Source organism: Pinus tabuliformis, chromosome 9, assembly GCF_031772625.1.
Source record: "Pinus tabuliformis cultivar Carrire ecotype Pingquan chromosome 9, CPIR1, whole genome shotgun sequence".
In the NCBI taxonomy this organism is placed as follows: Eukaryota; Viridiplantae; Streptophyta; class Pinopsida; order Pinales; family Pinaceae; genus Pinus; species Pinus tabuliformis.
This window is the reverse complement of record NC_142307.1, coordinates 1,714,075,901-1,714,094,777: the sequence shown is the minus strand read 5'-3', so window position 1 is coordinate 1,714,094,777 and position 18,877 is coordinate 1,714,075,901. Positions and strand designations below refer to the sequence as shown.

General features: G+C 39.5%; 2 pseudogenes; both read right to left on the bottom strand.

The window, feature by feature from the left end:
- Positions 1–12,349: 12,349 nt before the first annotated feature.
- On the bottom strand, positions 12,350–14,047 carry LOC149155554 (putative tetraacyldisaccharide 4'-kinase, mitochondrial; annotated as a pseudogene).
- A 3,466-nt stretch (positions 14,048–17,513) lies between these two features.
- On the bottom strand, positions 17,514–18,507 carry LOC149155553 (putative tetraacyldisaccharide 4'-kinase, mitochondrial; annotated as a pseudogene).
- Between the last annotated feature and the right edge of the window lie 370 nt (positions 18,508–18,877).

The window sequence follows — 18,877 nt, the reverse complement described above, 5'->3', positions numbered from 1 at the left end:
AAGTATGGGGTTAGTACAAGGAGCTATAAGGATAGATTGTGACAGTAAAGAACCCTTCTTACCATTCAAAGACAAAACACATTGATGTTCAATATCAATTTCTGAGGGATATGATAGAAGAGAAAAAAGTGTTGCTGGTAAAGGTGGACACATTAAAGAATACTGCAGATGAATTGACAAAATATGTGAGCTCTGAGAAGTTCTCTTGGTGTAGAGAAACAATGGGCATTGCAAGGCTGGATAAATGACTAAGCTCTCATGTGGCCCCCTGTGGAAAGAGAACAACAAGTGGGAGAATGCTGGGTTGTGTTACATTCTTTCCACGACTAGCCCCCATAGTTAACCGAGGGGTTAGAGGGGGGATGGAGCACCCCCTTCGTTGTGATGATTGCGCAATGGGGGGGTCACAGGGGGGGCGGCAGCCTCCCCTGTCTAAGGTGTTTGAGGGAGGTGAGTAGCCCCCCTCTACGGGGTGAAAGGCAGCGGCCTGGGGAATTTTTTTTGGACCCTATATTAGGTCGGGCAAACCTATCTATGGTTTTGTGCATGGTTTTTGCACATGGTTTTGGGTGCGATGGTTTTCGGTCCATGGTATTGGATGCTTCAACATGTATATATATGTATTGTAACATTGAAAGGAACATAATGAAAAATCAATCTAGTAGTCTTGGTTTTGGGATCCAGGGGAAAATCTTTGTGTATATGTGTTTTATGTGTTATTCTCTTGCATTGTTTATTTTCTGTGTTTTAGAATTCATATGCAAGTAATTTCTGTATGGGGTTAAAACCTACAAGTTTCTGGGGTAGATTGGAGCTGAGGAGCTACCAAAGGGTTTATCTAGGGTTTTAGCTGAGAGATCTGTCTCAGACTGAGAGGTACTACTACCAAGGGTATTCTTTGTTGGGTAAGCTAGATTTGGGACCCAGATTGTGTTCTGAAACTGCTTAATAAGAAAACCCTCAGATAGCTGCACCAGTTTTCCCGCATTGGGTTTTTCCAGGGACATTAGTCCAAAAATAACAGTGCCATTTTGTGTGCTTGTTTATGTTTCCTTCAGTTGATGATCTGTAATATGTTGAGCATGCACTAATTTTTATTTTTAGTATTTACATGGTAAATAACTTGTTAAGTAACAGAACAAGTAGGTAGGAATAAATCAATAAAGTGCATGGAGGGTTTCTAACTAGTAGACTTAGAAACTTCAACATGGTATCAGAACGTGGTTGCAGATCACAAGAGAACTGAGGACATCAGCCGAGCGGAGCAATAACAATAGAAAATAGCTATCCTTAGTGACAAAATTTGTTCCTAGCAGAGAAGCAACAAGGGAAGGGTGATGCAGTGCCTATGTCATCAAGGGTGAGCTAGGAAGAGGCAACGCGGAGGCCAAGGGAGGCAAAGGGAGGCTCACGTAGAGGGCTAGAGGGTTGTGACACAGTTGGCTGAGGAGGCTGAGTTGCTAGTGCCAGGATTGTGAAGAGCCTAGGAGCTCTCACCTTCAAGTTGCTAGGGTTTATGAGGCTATGGGAAAGTTGCAGAGTGGAGTTGGTGGGGTACTATAGTCAGAACAGTACCTGATAGGGCAAGGCCAAGGAGGAGGGAGTTTCTACCGAGGGTTTCTAGCCAAGAAATTCATATCAGTGGTGCGGTTGCATAGATGATCAGAGTATGGGGCATCTCAACATCGGTAAAAGGATTTCCAGGAGGGAAATCAAGACTCAGAGGGAGTCACATCGAGAAATTCTAGGAGGGAAGTAGAAGAGCAACATGGCACTACACGGAGTAAGAGACCAGAACAAACTGGATGAAGCCTCAAAATTTGTATTCTGGAAGGCCAAAATCTTATCCGTACTTGACAGAAATCGTGTCAAGCACTTCGCCTTGAGGACAATAGCAATCCCAGTTGACCCAGCTGATAACGACAAGTATGAGGAGGCAATGGCGAGGGCCAAGAGAATCATCCTTGATGGGGTGAAGGACCATGTAGTACCACACATTTTCGAGAAGGAAATGACATATGAGATGTGGGTGGCCCTAAAGAAATTGTACCAACATACTTCTATGCAGAGGAGAATGTTACTAGAAAATCAGATGAGTTCATACCAGATGAAGAAGGGAGAACCGATCGACACCTTCCTCGGTGGACTGAATGAGATCCGAGATCAGTTGAATTCCATAGGGGCCACACCGGATCAAGAATTAATGGTGAGGACAGCCCAGAATGCAGTCTTAGAAGACTGGGAGGTATTTATCCAGAGTCTACTGGGCAGAGGGACCCTTCCACCTTGGGAGGAGATGTGGGCGGCTCTTCACCAAGAAGACATCAGACGGAAGACAAAGGCAGGAAGCAACAGTAAGGGGATCAGAGTAGAAAATGAGGAGGAGAAAGGTGTTGCCCTAGCATCTGAGGGAAAGCAAGAAAAACAGAAGAAGAAGGATCTCTCCAAGATCAAGTGCTTCCACTGTGGGGAGCTGGGTCATTATGCGACCTAGTTTCCAAGGAAGAAGAGTAAGGGAGATTCTTTAGAGACTAAGGTAGCGCCAGCGAGGGTAGAGAAGGAAGTGGAGACATACGATGACTGTGCCATGAGTGCACACACACCACTTGAGCGAAAGTGGGGAGACATTGAGTTGTAGTCATATGGATTACAGACGATGAGGGGTAGGATCCTCGAGGTACCTAACCTCTTGGATTATACCTTGCTACGGGAGCCCCAGAGAGGAGTAGTAGTACTGGTGGATGTCAGTAGAGACGGATGCGGATGGAGCAGAAGAGAGAGATACAGTGCAAGAGTCCTGAGATAACGCGAGGCTAGCAAGCTGCAACAGTGCGAGAGGTACGGGAGTGTTGCACCAGTGCAGGATGGCACAGTGAGGTGTGCAACGGTGCGATATGCAGGGAGTTGTTGCAGCAGGCTCGCAAAGGTTAGAGAGGGAGCACTTGACAGTGGCAGAAGGAGATTCAACATTAGCGGGTGTCTCTAGCCCGATAAAGAGGTCAGAGTTGGGAGATTAGTTACTTACTTCTCAGTAACTGAGTTGTAGTGCAACAGTGGGCAGCACGATGCAACATGATGAGAGGAGACGGAGTGCAAATGCAACAGTGGCTGTGGCAGAGCCATGAGCAGCAACATGGATGCAGAGGGAGATGTCATAAAGATGCAACTGTGGTAGTGGCAGAACCATGGGAAGTAGTACCGGATGCAACAGTGTAGAGGATGATGGGGAGCAGGCCTAGCATCAACATAGGGACCGATGCCAGATGATCAGGGTGATACTCAGTGAGGAGTTGTTATGAAACCAGCTCAAAAAAAGATAGAAAAGAGAGATCAACGCCTTAGAATTCATCCTCTTCGAGGGGGCAACCTCCTTTACATTACACAAATGAAAAATTCTTCAGTGATATAAATGACAAGACCTCCTTTCTATATATAAGAGTCTAAGGGGTCATAATATAATCAGAGCCGACATAACAACAATAATGTAAGGGCACAATAATAACAACAGTGGGCTTCTATGGGGAACAATAGTAACAATATGGGGACTACATGGGTACAACAATATAATAAGGGGGTTGTACTAATAATAATAAGGGGTTACACTAGTAGTATAGGGGCCTAACATGCCCCTCTCCTTCAAAAAGTGTTGTCCTCAACACTTGAGTAGTTCTTGATGCTTTTGTATAAAATTCTTGTCCTCCCATGTGTAATCTTTAGCAGGTAAGTTCTTCCACTTGATGAGATACTTTGAAATTGATCGATTTTGTAGCTGTCGGGTTCTTGTTTCTGTGACTGCTCTAGGTTCCAATATGATTTTTTCTTCCTCTTCAAGTTCTGGCCACATTGTTTGAATTGAAATATTTTGAAAATTTTGAATGAGTGGCCACACTTCTTCGTCCTTCTTCCATTCATCCCTTGTTTTGTTTGTCCAATCTAGTTGGATACTAGAAATGGCGCACAAAAATGCTTCCATATCCTCATCCTTTCTTGAGAGTGCATCTGCCATGACATTTTGCTTCCCTCTTTCGTAGATGATTTCAAAGTCATAACCCAACATCTTTGTGACCCCTTTTTTTAGCTCTTTAGAGGATAATCTTTGTTCTAAAAAGTATTTAATACTATCATGATCCGTTTTTACCTTGAAGTGTCTTCCCATTAGGTAAGGTCACCATTTTTCAAGTGCGTGTAGTATTGCCAACATTTCCTTCTCATAAATAGCTTTCTTGAGGGACATTTGTTTGTATGTATGTAACCATAAAAATACCCAATCGCTTACATCAAAACTTCTTTCATTGCAATGTTGATCTACCTGTTGTTTCATTTGTTTTTGCACCAAAGTGGCATTATCGTTTAAAAGTTGGAGAACTTGTTGTTGATGCTCGATGTGATCTTTCACTGCTTGAACCTTTTTCTTCTTCATATGTCCTTCTATCTTAAGAGTTTGAGGAGTGGTAATTTCTTCCAATGCTTTACAAGATATGGTCAGATTCATTTCTTGATGCTCAATGTGATCTTTCACTTCTTGAACATTTTTCTTCTTGATATGTCCTTCTATCTTGATAGTTTGAGGAGTAGTAATTCCAGCCAATGCATTACAAGATATGGTTGGATTCATTTCTTCTTTCTCGATGTGATCTTTCAGTTCTTGAACCTTTTTCTTCTTGATATGTCCTTCTATCTTGAGAGTTTGAGTGGTAATTCTTGCCAATTCTTTACAAGATATGGTTGGATTCATTTATTCTTTCTTTGGGGTTGGGTCTTGGTGTATATCCCATTCTTTTGATGTTTCTTGATCATTTTCTTCCTCCTCTTGATACTCTATGTAAAATAACTTCTTCTGAGCAAACTTATGACCTTTAGTGCATTTTCTATCACAATTGTAACAAAGCCCTTTTTCTCTTTTTTCTTCCAATTGTTGTGGTGTAAGCCTTGTAGGTTGTGGAAGGCTAGGAGAAGAAACACTTCCATAATTATAGTCATGAGTGGTGGGATTCCTTGTTTCCATAATTTTGCTTTCAATTTTTCTTGCCAACACGAATGCCTCCTCCAATGAATTAGGTTCCCAAAAACGAACCTCATGTTGAACATTATCCTTTAAAGTCCCTATGAAGACATCAATCCTTTGCTTCTCTGGAATATAATTTACCATTCTATTCAATTTTTGAAAGTCCTCAATGTGCTTTTCCATTGAACCCTTTTGTTTGAGATTTATCAATTGGCTAAAGACGGAGTTTCTTTTTGTATCCTCATAATGTGCTATCATTTCCTCCGTGAAAATTGACCATGTAACAAGTGGTTTACGAGAAAAAATCCCTTTATACCATAAAAATTGATCTGGTTCTAAATATAAGATGCAATACATACCTTTTGTAATAGTTGCACCTCATGTAGATCGAAGTATTTCTCCATCTGTAGTATCCAATTTACTGGATCATTTCCATCAAACTTCCTCATATCGCCTTTTCTTGATTTCAGGAGCTCGATCTTGAAATGGATGTAACTCTGTACTTTCAGATCTCAAAGTTATGAAATTGTCTCCTGAAGTAGCTCTCTGAGTCCTCTTTCTAACCCCACAAGTATGATCAGAATTTGATTCTCCAAGAAAGAGTTATGGTCAATCTCCTAAGATGACCTGATTATATAATGTTTCAGTAGAGCGAACTTGTACGACGTGCCACACGTCACTGTTTCAACCTTCGGATCTTAAAACTATGCAAAGAAGACTACAATTCGTCCTCTTTCTGTGACTTCTTACGAAATTTCAATTTTTTACTTAGAGAGAAAGTTATGACGAGTTTCCCATGGTGACCTGTTTGGAATGTAATTCGGGGGTCTGCAAAAACCCTAACTTCCTCAGACTATATCTCCGAAAATATAGCAAGACAGGATCTGAAATTCGAAGATGAGGTTCAGACCAATTTCGTCTCAAATGGGTTTTCGTTGTAGCTTCTGAGACTTTGTAGCTAAAGAGTTATAGCAAAAATCCCACGATGACCTATCTAGAGTAGCGAAACCAAAGAATCCAAAGCTCTGATACCAAATGTTATGGAACCAGCTCAGAAAAAGATAGAAAATATAGATGAATGTCTTAGGAATCAGCCTCTTCTAGGGGGCAACCTTCTTTACATTACACAAATGAACAATAATTAGATGATACAAATGACAAGACCTCCTTTTTATATATAGGAGTCTAAGGGGTCATAATATAATCAGAGCCAACATAACAATAATAATGTAAGGGCACAATAATAACAATAGTGGGCTTCTATGGGGACTACATGGGTACAACAATATAATAAGGGGGTTGTACTATTAACAATAAGGGGTTACACTAGTAGTATAGGGGCCTAACAAGAATATTGCTAGAGCATAGTCCTCACTAAGAGGGAGTGTTGATTTGGGGTAGCATCGGATATGCTTTAGCTACGAAACTTGGTGGAGCACATGAGATCTCCAATACCCAAAAAGGGTTTGAGAAGATTCTAAACAGTTTAAGAAATATTAAAATAATTAATAATTTTAATGGAGTCCCTAAGTATAAACCTAGGGAAATTAAAATATTAATGTGGATTAATATAAACTGTGTTAGAATGGTACAAAAGACATGGATAAAGCCAGATCTAATATTATGCATTGATTAGGGACTTAATCTTAGTCGTTGACATGTCAACGAGAAAATTATAAGAGGAGGCTTGAGGGTCACTTGGAGATTACACCAGATGATCAGTCATTCTATTCTCTAGAGCCGGGTTTGCTAAGAGAGATAGAATCAGTGATCAGAGTTGCAGTTGAGTTACAACGAGTACAGAGAGACAAAGAGGTAGAGATAGTGCTTAGAGATCAACGTAGGAGCCAAAGAGAGTGACGCAGTAGCAGCCAAGGCTCACGGAGGGTCATGCAGAGGCGGCCAGGAGCTGCGCGGTGCTTAAGAGAGGCTAGCGTAGCTAACGCAGAGGGCCAGAAGGCTGACGCAGGGCCTCCTGAGGCGGACACAAACCTATTCAGGGTGATGCAGGGCTAGTGCTGGGCAGAGAGAGGCTAACATAGTCCAGAGAGGTAGACGCTAGGGTTTCTGGGGTAGATTGGAGCTGAGGAGCTGTCAGAGGGTTTATCCGAGGTTTCAGTCGAGACATCTATCTCAGACTGAGAGGTACTACTGCCAAGAGAATTCTCTGTTGCTTAAGCTAGATTTGGCACCCAGATTGTATTATGAAACTGCTTAATAAGAAAACCCTTAGATAGCTGCACCAGTTTTCCTGCATTGGGATTTTCTAGGTACCTTGGTCCAAAAATAACGGTGTCATCTTGTGTGCTTGTTTCTATTTCCTTCAGTTAATGATCTGTAATATGTTGAGCATGCACTAGTGTTTATTTTCAGTATTTACATGGTAAATAACTTTTTAAGTAACATAACAAGTGGGTAGGAATAAATTAGTAAATTGCATGGAGGGTTTCTAACTAGTAGACTTAAAAAATTAAACACTTATACTGTTAACTTGTTGGAAAAATTTTGTATCTAACCCATAACCATCCTGACGTTTCCTTTGATGTTGGCCTTATTGATCAGTTTGTTATCACTCAGTAATTTCTCTAGAAATTGTCAGAAGAAAGAAATTACCGAGGTAACCACTAACCAACTTTGGAGCATAGGTTCTAGCCAACCTAAACTCAAAGAGGGCTCTCTCTGTATTATTTAACTTTGTTTGTTTTGATTTTAGGCTAGTTATGATTGTTCTAGGGGTTTTTATTTGTATTTGAGATTGGGTGGTGGGATCACTTAAACAGATGGATAGAATGATGTCTTTTAGACGATTGGGCTATGGAGTCAAACAATAAGGAAGCAAAATTGGATTAAGTCACTAAAGGGAATGTTCAAAGGGCAAGATAACGGAATGTTTTTCTGATCTTTGAAACAGAGGGGTGAGAGGGTTTCACTAGGGGTGAGAGAGAAATTAAGGGTTCTCAGACTGGATAATGAATGAGGAATGAAGGGGTAATCAGGATCAAAGGGAAATTAAGAATCCTTTAACCTGGATATTCAAGAAATCAATATAAACCAAGGAGCAATTAAGAATTCCTTAACTTAGATATCAACATAAAACATTTAAATGTATAACTGTTAAGACAGAGTGTAATTAAACAAATTTTGAAGTATTGTTCCAGTTATAACATTTAGATTCAGAAACACATGAGAATACTTCTCTGAAGTTTGCTCAACACATGAATCCTTGTAAATATCTAATCTTTATTTATCAATCCAGCTTGCTAGCTCAACAAATGATACAATAACCCTCTGGGTCTTTTGATGAAAAAGTCTATAGAAATGTCTAGTAAAATCCACTCTACATACTTCGAATTATGAAGTATTTATACAGAATTCTTTACAAAATATCCCAAATTGACTTGGGATTTATTTTAGGAAAAAATATCTAATCCTAAAAAGGTAATTCTACCTTTCTAACTGATTGCTTTCTAGCACTATTATATTGTTAAGATATGGAATGTTCTATGCTAGAGCAATTTATTTAAATTTTCACAGTTAGCAATCACATCAGCATTAAAATAAACTGCAGATAGAACACAATTATAAATCACAAAAGACAAGCCAAGACAAGAGTACACAAGATGTGGCGCGAGCCAGGGACAAACCCCAATGTGGGGAAACCCTTGATCAATTCTTCTTATATTCTTCAATAGTTCAGTAGAGGGAGATGGTACAAATACATTTTAAGTCAACACTTTGACTTGCCAAAATAAGAGATCAGACATCAGAGATATTTCATCATGAAGATGACAGGATAGTTCTGATGACAAGGACTGCAGATCTGAACTCAGGTGAAGGCACACTTCTCAGTCCTCATACTTCAACTGATTCACCATGCTGCATCCAACCATGCTGCGTCCATCACTATGTTGCATTCAACACCATGCTACATCCAACATCATGCTTTCAAGCTATTAAATAACTAAGCCCTTCAAGGGCTTCAGTCCACCTAGGAGAGTCTCTCCTAATCCATGCTGCCATCCGAACTCAAAGCAAACTGTAATACTGCCTTGGAACAGCCTTAGCTGCTTGCTATGGCTTGCAGCCTAGCAAAGCAGCTAGCTGTAGCTGTAGACTCCTTCAACAGGCCTAAACAAGATCCTAAATAGCAGCATTGCCCTGTCTTCTAATCTAGTGACTGCTGAAATTTCAGAGAGAAATTGCGAGTTGTGTTCATCTTCTTAAGCTACGTCAACATAAACAAGTCTCTATTTATTTGCATGATAGGACTGCATTTAGGCTTCAACAAACAGCGTGTTAAAGGCTCCTTCTTTGGCAGCATATAACAATGTATTAGATCCTCCATCTTTTGACTGCATATAAGTGCTATTGGGGAGCGTATTATATTTCCATATAAGCCTACAACTTACTGCTGCTAGGGCATCACGTGGCTGTAGTTTAGGGCTGCGTTTAATACCTTTTCCTTTACTGCGTTTAATACCTTCTTCTTCAAGACTTGTAGGCTAGCGTATTCTTTTTGTTCTCTCCTTCTCCAAAAACCCAAGACGTGGAGAGGAGATCACCTCAAGAATACGTGTGTGCAAATGATATCAAATCCTCATCTATTTATACCAAAATGAGGATGATGAATAGACACGTCGGTTGGGCGTCTAGAGCCTACATAAGAGCTGGTCAGCTTGACTATAATTACACAAACAAAATAAATTAATATCTCCATAAATACTTATCGGAATCGGATGATCTTTGGATCAATCCTACACCTCTCGACGAGAGGGATCTAATAAAAATATCAGCTGCCATAAATAAGCCGACCCACATGGAGTTTCGCCCTGGTTGCAAATTTAACATATATCAAATTTCTTTTTGATATTTTAGCGGATTGATATTTTAGCTGTCATCTGATACTCTTCGACTTATATTTTTTCACTAATACTCTTTGACTGGGACAACTGCCCATTTACTTTCACCATTCTGTTTTCACTGAACTGTGTTAATTGTTGGGCTTTGACTTAAAGTAAGTTAGTTAGATTCTCCCATCTCTCTTTAGTTGGTAACTGAATGTTCTTCAACTTTCTGAAGACCTCATTAGCATCTGTGTACTTAGAAAATGTAGGCTTATTTACAAACATGTGTTTTACCTCATGTTGGAGGTAAAACAAGTTCTCCAAAGCTTGGTAAAGGAATTTACCAGAGGGCATCCCCTGTTTTGTTGTGTTGTGGATGGTTGCCTTGTTGATTTGATCTTTGGCCACTTCCCTGAGCTTCCTGTCATAGTCCTCCTATATCATCAATTTATCGTTAATTACCAAAGGACTTGGTAAACCTTTTTGTATCAAAGTGTCAAACTTGAACTTAAATCTATCTATGGAAAGCTGCATGGTCTGACACTTGTCTTCTAAGTTGTACGTCAAATTCCTTTTAGTAAGGATTCTTTTTAGTTCTAGGATTTTCCCTCTCCTATCATCAATATTCAATTCTTAAAATTCATATATTTTTTTAGAATTCAAAAAGTTAATGATTTTGGTTGCCTCTTCTAGCATCCCTTCCAGCTCTGTTTTGACTTTTTGAATGGCCTTTGTGGCTTCTTTAACTAGGTCAATCTGCTAAAAAATTATTTGAATGGATGGCCAAATATCATTGATAGATTCAATGATATTGGTCCAAAGTTTTTCTTTTTTCCTATCCCAATGGCTCACCTAGAGTCATTTCTTTCTCTAGTTTCTTTATCCTCTCTGTTAACCTTTCTACCTTTAGTTGTTCCTCTTTATTCATAATCTGAGAAAGTTTACAGTCTGTCTCTAGAATGTTTACTTTCTCTTCCAGTTTCTTGATTTCAATAGCTTTGAGGGACATCTCTTCCATTTCCTTAGCCAACCTATTGGCTTCTTCACCCGTAGAATCCATTGTGGTCGACCATGTTTCTGAAGTAGACATTGTTGTTGTAGGCAACGCAATGGTCAATGGAGCTGTAGGAGCTAACGTTTTAGCCAATGTAGATGGTATTGCTGTGGTGACTGTTACGCAGTAAATTGTCACTGTCTCCTTGTCAGTATCCCTACTGTGTCATGAAATCAAATGTGTTAGCACTTGAAATTTCACCTTAGGCTGAAAAGGCAAACCTCAAAGCTACATCAAACCATTCAGCCTCGTAGCTAGCCCTACGGGGCAGGAGAAGGCTCTCTCCGGTCAATCTCGGTAGATTTTCAATAGGATGAGATGACCAAATGGGTAACACTGATATTAGGCTAGTAAACTGATTAGAAAGATTGATTTGGGGTTTTTAATAAAATGACGGGTTTTTTCTGGGCTGTATGGGCAAAATCACAGCTTGAAACAGGGAAATATAATGAACAACACAGGTTATCGACTGAGGCAAGGTAGGCAAGAAATTTAGCACCAAATCTAGATTTAAATGGGATGGCAAGACTGGTGAGGAGCTAAGGAGGGCAAACAATAACTTTGAATCCTCCTTAAACAGAAGAAAACATTGAATTGAACAAACTTAAAAGCGGAGCATGGCAGGCATGAATTCTCACTTTAACACTTCATTTGTTCAATTAGATATGATCATGTAGTGAAATGGAACATAACAGATTACATATGAAACACAAGAAACACCTATGCTAAATTAACATACCACATGAATCTCAGAAGTCAGAGCTGTATTTTCATTAAACTCTCTGCCAAAAACTGTACATTGAAAGCTCTGTTCTCCACCAGCTCTCAGCACTCAGAAACTCTCCCCTCTAACTCTCTCTCTAACTTACTAACTCCCCTGAGTTTTTATTTTTTAATACATTAAATAAGCCTCTGTTGTAAAAGAAAACAGATCAACCCAAAAAACTCCTGCGCTGTTTCACCTGAATTACATAAATTAGAAATGGGCGTTTCATCTATACTAAACATAGAACAGCATTTCCCTAAAATCCTCTAATGGCTGACATATGGAGCGCTGATCCTTTTGAATCGGGACTGAGGATAAAAGTAGGTGAATTGACCCTGTTTTCTGCTGTGACAGATGTCTTAAAATGCTATGATACAGTTGAGCTCGGGGGCAAAAACAATTCATGTATTAAAAATGCGATCTAAAATAAATGGGAAAAGACTGCTCTTTCTGTTTTGAGCTAAGTATTTACTTAGCCAAGTCATGATCTTGAATGCAGAATCGGGATGGTGAGCAAAACCATGGCCTTTACGATGTCACTGCAATGCCATAAATGGTCCCTGTCCAGATTTTATGCCGCATATTTTCCTTAGATGAAACAAACACCTTAAATATTGCAACAACTGCCATGTTACTAATATCTTTAATTCATATGCAAACGGTTCATCTTCCCTTTCAGTGCCAAAGGAGAACTTACACATAGTAAAAATAACTTGATGAATTTGAGAGTAATACAAAACAGACCCAAATTCAACTGTCATAGCCATGTGCCGCATGCTTCTTGGAAAGATCTTCAGTTGATCATTCCACGGATTTTGATATGAGCCTGTATGTCTGGAAATCATAGGCTTTTTTGCTATTTATGATCAATTGTTGGGTGTAATTTAATGGCTCAAACAAGTCCTTGCATCACCCTTGTCGCATCACTTTGTTAAGCAACAAAGTTTTGAACCTTTCTTCTGAGTTCCTAGAACAACTCACAATTCCCAAAGTAGAATGAAGAACAAGAACTTCTGCAGCTTTGAGCTTCATTAATACTGGTTGACTTCTTTCATAATCCTTCTCTGTTAATATAATAGTAACGCTTTGTCCAGATTCACTTCCAAATTTTGAAGCTTCTTTTGTACTAATCGAAAATCATGTACAAATTAGTATATCAAATTATGCCAATAATGAAGCTTATCTTGAAAAATGTGATGGTCACTGAAATCTACTCTGTCAACGTGTGCTGCACCCAGCTACACAATAAAAGAAAAAATTTGCAATTTTAAGCTCTTTTTCATAGCTAACGAAAGTGACTCTGGACAACCAATGCCAGAAACACACAATACAACCATATTGTGCACTACGTTCAAAGGAATCACTGAAGCTTCGCACTGTAATATGAAGAAATGGCACGGGACCATTTTGCTATCAAAAATAGGGATTTCCTCCTCAAGTAAACACTCCAACATAGCCATGATATATTGATATTTTTCTTTTGATATCAAATCTGTATGATGCAAAACTATTATATCTGCCCGTCTCAATGCAATCAAATGTTCCCTCAATGGCCCACGTGGTATCAACCTTCTATTGCCCCAAAGGGTTATACAATTTACCATTACAATCTCCATGTCCCTGAACAAGCTCCAATGGTAATAAAGAGACTAGCAGTCATCATGTTGTGCTATTCAGCCAGCTTATTCATTGCTCCATTATGTTTGCTGCAGTCTAAACACGTCATTTTTTAAAGTTGAACAGTAGACTATTTCTCTTCTGTTGGTTCTGAGAGCGATTAGACCTGCATGCCATCATCTAGAATTACAACTCCAATTCCATCCCCAATTTTGTTAGTAGTCACCTTGGACTCTTTAAACTGGAAATTATGTTCTGCCCAGTCTCCTCTGCTACGAAATTCCATCACACCATATCTCTGAAAAACAATGCAGCAATACTCGACCTGTTGGGACAATTACTTTGGTGACAGCCAAAACCTGTTCAGTAGAGGTTAGGGAATGATCTTGTTCATCTCCAGTTGAACACCTATCCATAGAAAGATGTATGGAAGATCCTGTATCATGGTCGATACTCATGTCACTCTGTTCTATATTGAGTCCTGCTTTCGATGTATTATCCGCATTCAATTTTCCATCAGTAGAGGCATCATCTCCAAGCTTGTGCTTCTCCAGTATTTCAAGAGCATTAGATCGCCTGGCCCTTTTATCCTTCTCTTCTTGCAGTCGACATAATTTTCTTTGTTGATTCTTGCTCAAGCACTGAGAACTTTTCTTCCTGTCTTTCTCAACCTTATTTTTGTCCTTTTTCCTAGACTTGTGATTGCCAGACAAGACAAGTGCATTGCCCGTCCAACATAGAGCCGTGGCTGTTGCCACCATGTCAGAATAGTAAAAATGTGCCAATTCGAATTTTCTATATATATCGCCTCAGCATAGGAAACAAGAATAGAATTGCAGCAAGTGCATTAGGCAACAAATATACCACCACAGCTAGGATATACAAGGAAGGGAAATTCCACCCGCTAACCCAGCTCTTGAAAGTTTTTATAAGACCAGTAGGATGCTCCCAGGTATGCGCATAACAGACAGGAAGTATGATGACCCATACAGCAGCAACTACAACCTTCAATATATATCTGAGAATCTGTTTGAATTTCATAGAGTGGAAGTTGCAGACATTAGGATGCACTGACAACGATGTGGAATATAATGAACCAGAGATTTAATGAAGATCTCATCTAAAACCAATGTAGCAAGTGACTTCTCAAGAGATGAAGATTGAAGAATATTTGTAGAAATACATGTCCCAATACAAGCTGGTGTCACAACTACAATGTCTGGAGGCCCAACCATAGTAGCCTTAAAATCTCGGATCACATTCCTCTGATAAATGAACAACAGGGCATTCCCACCGCTAACACAATCATTTAATTCAATAACTGTGACAATGAAGTTTGTTCGGGATTTCCAGTGAGACTTTCTCCAAATAGCTTTTTGCCTCTGATTGATGTTTTGAATTGTGCTTGTGCAGAGATAGGAGCTTGAAGTCGTTGCTGCCTTTTGAAGATCTGGAGAATAAATTACATAATCTAGAGCTGAAGAATAAATTACATAATCTGAAACAACACATTTAATGATTTCTTCTTCAAAACAGGGTTTTGAAGAAGAATCAATCTCTGACATGAGACAGAGTCTAACATCGGCTCCACTTGGGATGGCAGCTGCCGCTCCGTGGAGGTGCCAAGAACCGCAGAACTTTGGGAGAGCAGACAGTGCCTCCACCCATTGGGCAATGGAGTCATCATTAACACAACTCTTGACTTAATTTTCAAACTGAAACTGAACTCAAACAATCTTCAAGCAAACTAAAACCAGATGCTGCCCTTATGGCTGCTTATTTATTTACAAAGCTACCCTACTTTGCTGTACAAACATTAGATCAGGTAATACTAAAATGCCAAATTAACCATTCAAGTAAACTTGAGATTGATGCCGCTTGAGAATGCTTCCACGAGGACACAGATGCAGTTGCTGGCAGCCTTTCATGCACGTACTGAGCCTGGTCACGGAAAATACAGCCTGATCTATCAATCAAACTGAAAAACATGTTCATGTATGCCGCAATAGGATCACGGAAACCAAACTCTGTTGGCTGCCCCAACTCTGCAACACATACTTCCAGTTGCACATTGTCAATGTATACATCTATGGGCAAGTCTGTTATTTCTTGTTTCAATGGAGGAACGATTTCCAAAAACTTTTTAGGGTCTTGGAAATCATATGACTGGATTTGCTCATCGAGATACTGAATCTCATTTTCAACTCTTTCAACAACTAACTCACAAAATCTAGTTTTGCTTTCAAGATGAAGCTTCGGAGATTTCAAACATTGAAGGAAAATACTGAAAAATTCTTCAGTAATTTCAATATCTACTAACCACTCTCTAACTCCATTTAGAGCTTCATAAAGTGCAGGGTCTGCCACATACCCTACCATTGCATGAATAGATCAGCAAGCGTTAGAATGTCTGGATCGAGTTGGAGTCGCCAGGTGAATGGTTCAGCCTGCATATGTATCTGACTGCTGTCCACCATCAGCATCAGATCTGCACCTGATACATGTACTGGGGTGAAATGCAAATGAAGTGGTCGTATTCACAAGCTCACGGAGATTGACTAAAGCAGCGTTTATCTACTTGCGCTGATGCAAAGCAAGAGCGTTTTCGAAGGCTACCTGGTGTAACTTCAGGCTCCGTCTAAGACTTATGAAACAAACACATCAACCCACAAACAAGTTTTTTCTCCCCAGTATGGTCGCCAGTATGTTAGCACTTGAAATTTCACCTCAGGCTGAAAAGGCAAACCTCAAAGCTACATCAAACCATTCAGCCTCGTAGCTAGCCCTACGGGGCAGGAGAAGGCTCTCTCCGGTCAATCTCGGTAGATTTTCAATAGGATGAGATGACCAAACGGGTAACACTGATATTAGGCTAGTAAACTGATTAGAAAGATTGATTTGGGGTTTTTAATAAAATGACGGGGTTTTTCTGGGCTGTATGGGCAAAATCACAGCTTGAAACAGGGAAATATAATGAACAACACAAGTTATCGACTGAGGCAAGGTAGGCAAGAAATTTAGCACCAAATCTAGATTTAAATGGGATGGCAAGACTGGTGAGGAGCTAAGGAGGGCAAACAATAACTTTGAATCCTCCTTAAACAGAAGAAAACATTGAATTGAACAAACTTAAAAGCGGAGCATGGCAGGCATGAATTCTCACTTTAACACTTCATTTGTTCAATTAGATATGATCATGTAGTGAAATGGAACATAACAGATTACATATGAAACACAAGAAACACCTATGCTAAATTAACATACCACATGAATCTCAGAAGTCAGAGCTGTATTTTCATTAAACTCTCTGCCAAAAACTGTACATTGAAAGCTCTGTTCTCCACCAGCTCTCAGCACTCAGAAACTCTCCCCTCTAACTCTCTCTCTAACTTACTAACTCCCCTGAGTTTTTATTTTTTAATACATTAAATAAGCCTCTGTTGTAAAAGAAAACAGATCAACCCAAAAAACTCCTGCGCTGCTTCACCTGAATTACATAAATTAGAAATGGGCATTTCATCTATGCTAAACATAGAACAGCGTTTCCCTAAAATCCTCTAATGGCTGACATATGGAGCGCTGATCCTTTTGAATCGGGACTGAGGATAAAAGTAGGCGAATTGACCCCGTTTTCTGCTGTGACAGATGTCTTAAAACGCTATGATACAGTTGAGCTCGGGGGCAAAAACAATTCATGTATTAAAAATACGATCTAAAATAAATGGGAAAAGACTGCTCTTTCTGTTTTGAGCTAAGTATTTACTTAGCCAAGTCATGATATTGAATGCCTCTTCAGCGTTTTCGTCTTCCTCAAGAGAATCGGGATGGTGAGCAAAACCATGGCCTTTACGATGTCACTGCAATGCCATAAATGGTCCCTGTCCAGATTTTATGCCGCATATTTTCCTTAGATGAAACGAACGCCTTAAATATTGCAACAACTGCCACGTTACTAATATCTTTAATTCATATGCAAACGGTTCATCTTCCCTTTCAGTGCCAAAGGAGAACTTACACATAGTAAAAATAACTTGATGAATTTGAGAGTAATACAAAACAGACCCAAATTCAAATGTCATAGCCATGTGCCGCATGCTTCTTGGAAAGATCTTCAGTTGATCATTCCACGGATTTTGATATGAGCCTATATGTCTAGAAATCATAGGCTTTTGTGCTATTTATGATCAATTGCTGGGTGTAATTTAATGGCTCAAACAAGTCCTTGCATCACCCTTGTCGCATTACTTTGTTAAGCAACAAAGTTTTGAACCTTTCTTCTGAGTTCCTAGAACAACTCACAATTCCCAAAGTAGAATGAAGAACAAGAACTTCTGCAGCTTTGAGCTTCATTAATACTGGTTGACTTCTTTCATAATCCTTCTCTGTTAATATAATAGTAACGCTTTGTCCAGATTCACTTCCAAATTTTGAAGCTTCTTTTGTACTAATCGCAAATCATGTACAAATGAGTATATCAAATTATGCCAATAATGAAGCTTATCTTGAAAAATGTGATGGTCACTGAAATCTACTCTGTCAACGTGTGCTGCACCCAGCTACACAATAAAAGCAAAAATTTGCAATCTTAAGCTCTTTTTCATAGCTAACGAAAGTGACTCTGGACAACCAATGCCAGAAACACACAATACAACCATATTGTGCACTACGTTCAAAGGAATCACTGAAGCTTCGCACTGTAATCTGAAGAAATGGCACGGGACCATTTTGCTACCAAAAATAGGGATTTCCTCCTCAAGTAAACACTCCAACATAGCCATGATATATTGATATTTTTCTTTTGATATCAAATCTGTATGATGCAAAACTATTATATCTGCCCGTCTCAATGCAATCAAATGTTCCCTCAATGGCCCATGTGGTATCAACCTTCTATTGCCCCAAAGGGTTATACAATTTACCATTACAATCTCCATGTCCCTGAACAAGCTCCAATGGTAATAAAGAGACTAGCAGTCATCATGTTGTGCTATTCAGCCAGCTTATTCATTGCTCCATTATGTTTGCTGCAGTCTAAACACGTCATTTTTTAAAGTTGAACAGTAGACTATTTCTCTTCTGTTGGTTCTGAGAGCGATTAGACCTGCATGCCATCATCTAGAATCACAACTCCAATTCCATCCCCAATTTTGTTAGTAGTCACCTTGGACTCTTTAAACTGGAAATTATGTTCTGCCCAGTCTCCTCTGCTACGAAATTCCATCACACCATATCTCTGAAAAACAACGCAGCAATACTCGACCTGTTGGGACAATTACTTTGGTGACAGCCAAAACCTGTTCAGTAGAGGTTAGGGAATGATCTTGTTCATCTCCAGTTGAACACCTATCCATAGAAAGACGTATGGAAGATCCTGTATCATGGTCGATACTCATGTCACTCTATTCTATATTGAGTCCTGCTTTCGATGTATTATCCGCATTCAATTTTCCATCAGTAGAGGCATCATCTCCAAGCTTGTGCTTCTCCAGTATTTCAAGAGCATTAGACCGCATGGCCCTTTTATCCTTCTCTTCTTGCAGTCGACATAATTTTCTTTGTTGATTCTTGCTCAAGCACTGAGAACTTTTCTT